Source organism: Xenopus tropicalis, chromosome 5, assembly GCF_000004195.4.
Source record: "Xenopus tropicalis strain Nigerian chromosome 5, UCB_Xtro_10.0, whole genome shotgun sequence".
Lineage (NCBI taxonomy): Eukaryota > Metazoa > Chordata > Amphibia > Anura > Pipidae > Xenopus > Xenopus tropicalis.
In genome coordinates this window covers 118,670,199-118,678,180 of record NC_030681.2, presented here as the reverse complement: position 1 = coordinate 118,678,180, position 7,982 = coordinate 118,670,199, and the positions used below count along the sequence as shown (strand labels likewise).

The 7,982-nt window shown below is 40.5% G+C and overlaps 1 protein-coding gene across 2 annotated transcripts in view; it reads left to right on the top strand.

Moving 5' to 3' along the window:
- Nucleotides 1-7,982, top strand: part of rnf13 (ring finger protein 13) — a 38,308-nt gene continuing 30,326 nt past the window's right edge. Inside the window, exons 1-2 of one of the 2 annotated variants that reach the window (XM_012962915.3) lie at nucleotides 1-377; nucleotides 7,004-7,108. The gene's annotated coding sequence lies outside the window, so the exon portion shown is untranslated. 2 annotated transcript variants of the gene reach the window in all.

Sequence of the window (7,982 nt, the reverse complement as noted above, 5' to 3'; positions counted from 1 at the left end):
TCTGTGTGGGGAGGGGGGAGAAGCCCCGCCTCTGTGAGCCGTGCAGGAAGGAAGGAAGGCCTAGCAGCCAGAGACTGAGGGAGAGAGAAGGAGAGGGGCAGGCAGGAGCGGAGTGAGGGGAGAGATGAAGAGGCCTGAATCTGCGGCTGTGGCAAGTGAATAGGAAACTGCTGTAGCAGCAACTAGAGCTCTTTTCAGGGTTCGGAAGGAAAGAGGGAGCTTCTCAGGGCTCTGACTATCCAAGCAAGCTCTTTCCGGGAATGGGAAACCAAAGGGAGTTCTTTCTTGTACTCTGAACATACTGCAACTTAAGTGGGGATTTCCCAGCACATAGCAAGCGGGACCCATTCCGAGTGAGGCTCTCCCGGCTGGCACACGTGAGTACTCATACTAACCTTCTATAAACCTCTTTATTCAATTAGTTATTATTGGAATAACAGTTTCCAGGGAGGGGGTATTACAGGCAGGGGGTATTTCTATATAGGCACTCAAGAGCCCTCCCTAGGGCTACCACTTTGGAGGGGGGGGGGGGGGGGTGTTCTCCCCATATATTCCCTATATATTCCCATTTATAGGATTTAATTCAGTAATGGTAATGATGCCAGCCCTGCCAGCGCAGCAGCGGGTAAGGCACTTACGCTTGTCCTTGAACATTTGCAGTAATCCCCTGAAACGTGGGGCACCAGCAGAGACCGTTCCCATCAGTGGCAGTGCCCGGGTATCTTGCAGGCTGCTGGCAAGCTACGTATGCCAAATGACAAAATGCCATTACCCTTAAAAGACAAGTCAACCCAAAATATAATTTCTTCCATAACTTTGAAATATACATTTATTACAAATTTGCAATGGTCTTTTACTTATTTGTATATATAACTGCTATTAGAAGTAGTTTCATTTTCTATTCCCTGCCCTGGTGGCTCTGGCATTTAAACATTGTAACACAGGCAGCAGACTGACAGACCTGACTTGTTGGAGGAGACTGACCTTTGCAACATTGTTTAAAGGGCATATCAACCCCAAAAATAATTTTCTGCTTAATAAAAGAAAACACAATTCTTAGCAACTTTCCAATATCAATTTATTAAAAATTATTAGTGCTTTAAAAGTTATAAGTAAATGTAATTGCTATAGAAAGCAGCATTTGCTGAACTCCTGGTTGTTACTCTTTAAATAGTGTTGCAAGTGCCAGGCTCCTTCAGCAAGTCAGGTCTGTCAGTCTGCTGCTTGTGTTACAATGTTTCAAGAGTCAGAGCCACCAGGGCAGGGAATAGAAAAGAAAAGTCAAACACTGCTATTAATAGCATATATATACAAATAACTAAAAAAGCATTACAACTATGTAATGAATGTATATTGCAAAGTTGCTTAGAGTTAAGTTTTCTTTTATTAGGCAAAACAATTTCTTTAGGGTTGACATGTCCTTTAATTCTGTGTCTTCTTAGGGCTCTGGCACACGGGGAGATTAGTCGCCCGTGACAAAACTCCCTGTTCGCGGTTTACTAATCTCCCCGGATTGCCATCCCACCAGCAAAAATGTAAATCGCTGGTGGGATGGCATACGCGGCGGCACGATTTCAGTGAAATTGCACAAGTTGCCTCGAGAGGAGATTAGTCGCCCGAGACACAGGAGATTTGTTGCGGGCGACTAATCTCCCTGTGTGCCAGAGCCCTTATTCACTGGAAGCCAAACTGCAACATGAAAGTCTGGAATTCAATTGTGTGTTTTTTTGCCAGCAAAATGTTGTTGCAGCTGAATATTATTTTATTGTTCAACAAAGTAAACAAAAGGATTAACACAGAGTACATGTGAAAACAGAGGATGCTGCAGACAGTCATATTATCTCCTGCTGTGGATATAAAACAATTTCCCCCAGATGGGTGGCAGTATTTCTAATACAGTTTTGCTAAGCAACTCTTCTCTGAAGGAGTGTTTATGAGCTGACACTTTATTTATACTCGCTGCTCACAGATGCTGTGATATAGAGTTGGCTAAGCTTGGCCCAATTTGGTCAGGCAGTTTGGCTGGTTTTGACCACACTGCCCTACCCTCTGGACATGTATAGCAAGAGGGGCCTTATTCCCTTTATTTGTTCTTCAGCTGCTTATATGTCTCTTTATTATCATCTATTCCTTTTCTCACTTTTCTGTACTTCTGTGCTGATTTTTCCTTTGTATTTATTCATCCACTCCCCCCTGCATGCTAACTTTCAGCATCTCATTGCTCCTGTAAATGCAAATTTAAATCTGCACCACACACACCCACCCACCAGCTGACAGAAATTCTGGCACTGACAGGACAGCTTCCTTGGCACTGACCGTGGCCAATCACGCTCTTGACCTGCCTGCTGACATTAAAGATGACAGCAGCGTGCAGCCATATTGCTGCTGGAGCACTAGCAGGTGAATATTCTTAAAGGAAAACTATATCTCCAAACAATGTAGATCTCTATAAAAATATATTGCATAAACCAGCTCATAGGTAAAACCCTGCTTTTATGTAAATAAATGATTTTCACATAAGTAAACTTTTTTAGTAGTATGTGCCATTGGGTACTCCTAAATAGAAAATTGCCATTTTAAAAATTTAAAGGAGAAGGAAAGGCTAAGTCACTTGGGGGTGCCAAAATGTTTCCTGCAGCAAGCGCTTTCTCTTCCTCCTGCTGGAAAAATCCCTGGGCAGGCGCTTGCACAGTAGATGAAAAAGCTGACTTTTTTGTTAAAGTTCGGCTTTTTACTCTACTGTGCATGAGCAAGCACGCATAGCAGGAAGAGGAGACGCTCGCAGCTACCCCGGGCTGGTGCTGTTTTTTCCTAACAGGGGCACCAGCCCGGGGTTAAAGGTAAGCAATTAAAATGACCTGGGGGTGCCTAACATTTTGGCACCCCACGTGACTTAGCCTTTCCTTCTCCTTTAATGGCCGTCTCCTGGGATCATAGGATTCACAGTGCACACAAACAAGCCAAGGCACACATACATGCTAGGCCCCATCAGCCAATTAATGGACAGAGTTCTGTCTTTTGCTTCAACACTACTTCCTGTTACAGTTAGAGCTGCATTATTCCTGGTCATGAGATCTCTGAGCCCAACACTAAATGGTGGATCAAGGGAAAGGAAGTAAAAGGGCAATATTTACTGATAAATATATTCCAGTTTGGCGAGATTCTTTAACAGGTCACTTAACATAGTTTATATTATCTGTGGATTATATATTCATTTTTGGAGGTATAGTTTTCCTTTAACTGAGCATGGATTTAGTCCCTGTGCCACATGCTGTTGTATAAAGATAAAGATTTTCCTCATGTTTCTCTTATCATGGTGTGTTGGCATCATAGCACAGTAGGGTAATGTCTTTCTAAACAGCTGCAACAACACATGCACGTACAATGCTTTAGGAGCATTCTGGGTTATAATGACTACTTTGTAAATGTGATTGTCTTCTGTGTCAAACATGTCCAGCCTTTAACCCCACAGCTGTTATTGAGCTATAGTTCTCACCTGGCTGCTGGAGAGTTGTGCTACAAATGTTAATGGAGGGTTGCAGTTTATATATTCCTGTTCTTTTACATTGGATGTTTTGCATATTTCAGCATTGATCCTTTTATACTGCTGTGCATACTGTAATAGAATGTAGAATGCTTCAAGTATACAGTGCCGCCCCTTTCTCTGGTGGCACAGCTATTGGCTGCTGCAGGGGACACAGCAGATATTTGTTGCACACTACAGTTCTATAGATTTAGCCATATGCCAATCTCTTGCATCGCATAACAAACAACAGCATTTTATTTATTCCCTTAAATTTATTTAATATTTCACTAATCCTTTGTGTGCTGAGCCACAAAAACAGGCTTGCATGTTGCAGCACAATACGCATCTTGCATACATACACGTGTTAAGGTGGTCATATGCACTAAGATCTTCTCCTGATATCCTCACCTACAGGTGGGCAATACCATGCTAATTCGGTCGTTTGGCCCTGGGGCATTGGTTCTGGAACCGCAAAAACGAGCTGATGTGATCCCCGATCTGACTAATTTTTAAACCTGCCTGTCGTGCAGGCCCGTCGTTAGTGCCCATATACAGGCTGATAAGCTGTTGTCTAAGGGACCAATAGCGTCAGCTAGAATCGGCCTGTGTATGGCCACCTTTACCTGGGAAAGTAAAATCCATGGCCATGATACTTGCCAGCTCTCTAGATTCTGCTATGTATGGCATGCAAGGGATTAAAACAGAGCAGCAAGCCTACAAATCCTGCTGTAAAATTGAATAGGCTTCTAGCATAAGAAAGCAATATATTGGATATCCAGTGGTATTGGAGCAATGATTATGCAGGAAAAGGGATTCATTAAATATGGAGCATGCATTCTCCATCAGTGTGGTAAAAAAACATTTTTAAATTGGACTATATATTTAATCAAAGGAAAAGTGTATTTATAATGGACATGTTTTATGCCAATTTTCAGGACAGAAAAATTGTTTGTTCCTGAACAATATATGAAGATAATAGTTCAGGTATTAGGATAGGATCTTGATAAAGTTTTCTTTTCATAATTTGGATCAATATACCTTGAGTCTACCAAAAAATCATTTAAACGTTAAATAAACCCAGTAGGATTGTTTTGTCATCAATATGGATTAATGATCTCAAGTACAATGTACTGTTTTTAGATTTATAGTGAAAAAGGAAATCATTTAAAAAAAAAAAATTAAATTATTTGCTTAAAATGGAGTCTATGGGAGATGGCCTTGCCATAATTTGGAGCTTTCTGGATATCGCATTTCCAGGTGATCCGTGACTGAAAAAGTTGACAGAGTAATCCAGTTGGAGTTCAGCTCGCATCTATCTAAAACTGGCCATACGCTGAAAGATTTGCTGGTTTGGAATGGTTGCCAAAATTAGCAGATCTTTCCCTACCTTGTGGTGGGCTATATTGAGGGCCAAACAAGTGACAGGAATACAGGCCATCTAGGTGTATTTCTTTATAAACGAGCCAATGTGATCCTCGCCCCAACAGAATTTTTAAACCTTCCCTGATTTTCATCCAGATATCGGTCAGGCAGGCAGGCCTGTGAGGGAGCCCCCATACGCTGTAAAATAAGCATGCCAGCTCAGTCTGAATGGCCTGAATCAGCAGTTAAACCTCCCTGTGTATAGCCACTTTAAGGGTGATGGAACAAAGCTGCTGTGGGCGACAAATCTCCCCTGAATGCGTTCCCACTGGCGCTAAAGTGAATTTCCGGTGGCGAAACATACGCAGCTCTTTGTTTTGCCATAGTCACCAAAGGTTGCCATTATTGCCACTGACTATTGCTATTGACTATGGATCTGTTTTCCTCAGTCTGCGTACGAAACACAGGCTGAGGAAAGGTGCTGATTCACTGAACTACTGGGAAACAAGAGCAAATTAAATTGCCCATTTTAGAAAAAAAAAAAAATTGCAAAAGTGATAAAGGCATGGGGAATACCTTTCATTCTTTTGTCCTTAAAAGGAGATCTGAAACAACCTGTTTTTTTTGTTTTCTTGGCAACAATTGTATCTTGCAGTCTTTCATTTGTTCTTACTTTAAGACCTGAAAGTTTGAGAAACTTTTTTTTTTGTTTTTTGCAATGGCACGCAGGGTGACAAAGTATGAGTAGTACCTTGTTGAAATTGTAATGTAAATGGCGGTGGGTATGCCACTCTGATTTAAATTATATAACTACACATTTTATATTCATGGCAAAGATAAGGAATTTTAAGCCACTTTGTACGTAGGGAGTGAGAGTCAATCACAGAATGACCTTTTAGTATAGTATAGATATTGACATAGTAATTCAAATGCAGCACTGCATTAAAGTACATGTCAACCACAAAAATAATTTTTTGCGTTATAAAAGAAAACATAATTCTAAGCAACTCTGCAGTATACATTCCTTACATATTTGTGGCTCTGGTGTTTGAAACAATGGAACACAGGCAGCAGACTGACAGACCTGCCTTGCTGGAGGAGCCTGGCACTTGCAACATTTTTTCAAAAGTAACAACCAGGAGTTCAGCAAATGCTGCTTTCTATAGCAAGCACATTTACAAATAACTTTTAAAGCACTAATAATTTTTAATGAATTGCTTAGAAGTTGCCTAGAATTATGTTTTCTTTAATTGGGCCAAAGATTATTTTTGGGATTGACCTGTCCTTTAAGTGCCACTAGGATTGGTTGTGAGTAGAAAGAAAAGGGGCACAAAATAAAAAATAAAGTCTCAGAATATGCCAGATGGCAAAACTGTACATCATTACCTGTCTGAAAGGGCAAATATGATCAGAATATCAAATATTATTAGCTTTTAATTCTGGAGCTCTAGAAATGTAAAGTGAAATAATTCAAAAATCAGAAAGAATTAAAAAAAAGGCCCAGTTACATAACACATTAGGCTACCACTTTCTGCCTACAGTATAATACACTCTCTAGGACTCCCTTTTTTAACTCAAGACTAGTTCCCACTTAACTGCTGGAGAGCACCAGTTACAATAGACCCTCAGTCTCAGCTGGGCCCTCTCAATACAGTGTGAAGCAAGGGAGAGGTGTTACAGAACTATACCTGTTGGCTGCTCAAAGCAGGATGTCTGTACACCAGGATCTCTTAAGCAAATAACAAAATAATTACTTAAAACGCAATACAAAGTACGCACATAATACAGGGATAGGATCTATTATCTGTCTATCTTTCTGTATTTTAAAACACCATACCTTAAGTCTGCTAAAAATCATTTTAATATTAAACCGAATAGAATTGTTTTGCCATCAAACTGGATTCATACAGCTTAAATACCATCAAGTGCCAAGTACTGTTTTATTATTACAGATAAGAAGAAAATAATTTCAAAAAATTAGATTTATATACTTAAAATTGGTATAATGGAAGATGGCCTTAATAGCAGTAATTCTGAGCTTTCTGGATAATGGAACCCATACCTGTACCACTGGTGGAATTAAGGTAAAGTGGTCACAGTAATATTCAATTGCAGATCAAATCTCACACTAATGCTCATCTGAGGACAGACTTGGCAGGATCCTACTACACCTCTGTGACACCCTTCAGTGGACCTGGATCACCTGCAGCAGAACTGCAGGTAAAACTTCCTAAACTAATTCCCTTTCCACTATGATCCCCTATTATCAGCTGGGGTGATACCTCCAATCTGTCACTCCTGTGTTGGAGCTCTGTGCTTCTCTTTCTAGCTCAACATGTCTGCCTACCACTATCTACATACCTCATTCACTGGGTCCCTGTTCCCATCTTGACTAAGGCTTATTCCCTTAGGGCTTTCCTTTACTTGGGCTTTGGTTCCAGGCTCACCAGCAGCATCCACTCCCTCCTGGAGCAGAAGTCCAAGGAGAAAGAGCCCAGATGCTAAATCAAACGTCAAAGGAAATTATCACCACCCGCCTGGGCCAATAGGGAACACATCCTGCCCAGGTGTCAAGGATGCCCGTACCAGGAATTATAATAGGGGATTTATCTTACTAGTAGGGGAGTAAACCCTATGGGTCATTCACATACATACCATTAAACTGAAATTCTATAAACATTAACACATTTCCCTAAAATATCATACCTAAATGTTTAACAGTTATAAATAGTATAATTTATCACATAGAAATACAGAATTACAACATTATGCTATATTATGTAAGTGTATGTATTTGAAAGACTTTGTATTTATTTTCACTGCATCCTAGAGCTTGATAAAAAAAAAAGTATGACATTTTAGGTGACTTTCTCAAGTTATATGTACAGTTCCCTTCTTCATCCTCATTGCTCTTTTGGACCAGTGGATTAATGGCATAAACATATGCCAACTACTCCTGTATATCTCATAACCAGGGTTTACACAGATGTTTGACACAGCCAACTGCTAAATATCTGAAAGAATTAAAGGCAGAAACTCCTATTTCACAAGTGTCATATTTTTTTCCGTGACCACGGTCCGGGTGTTTCATCCG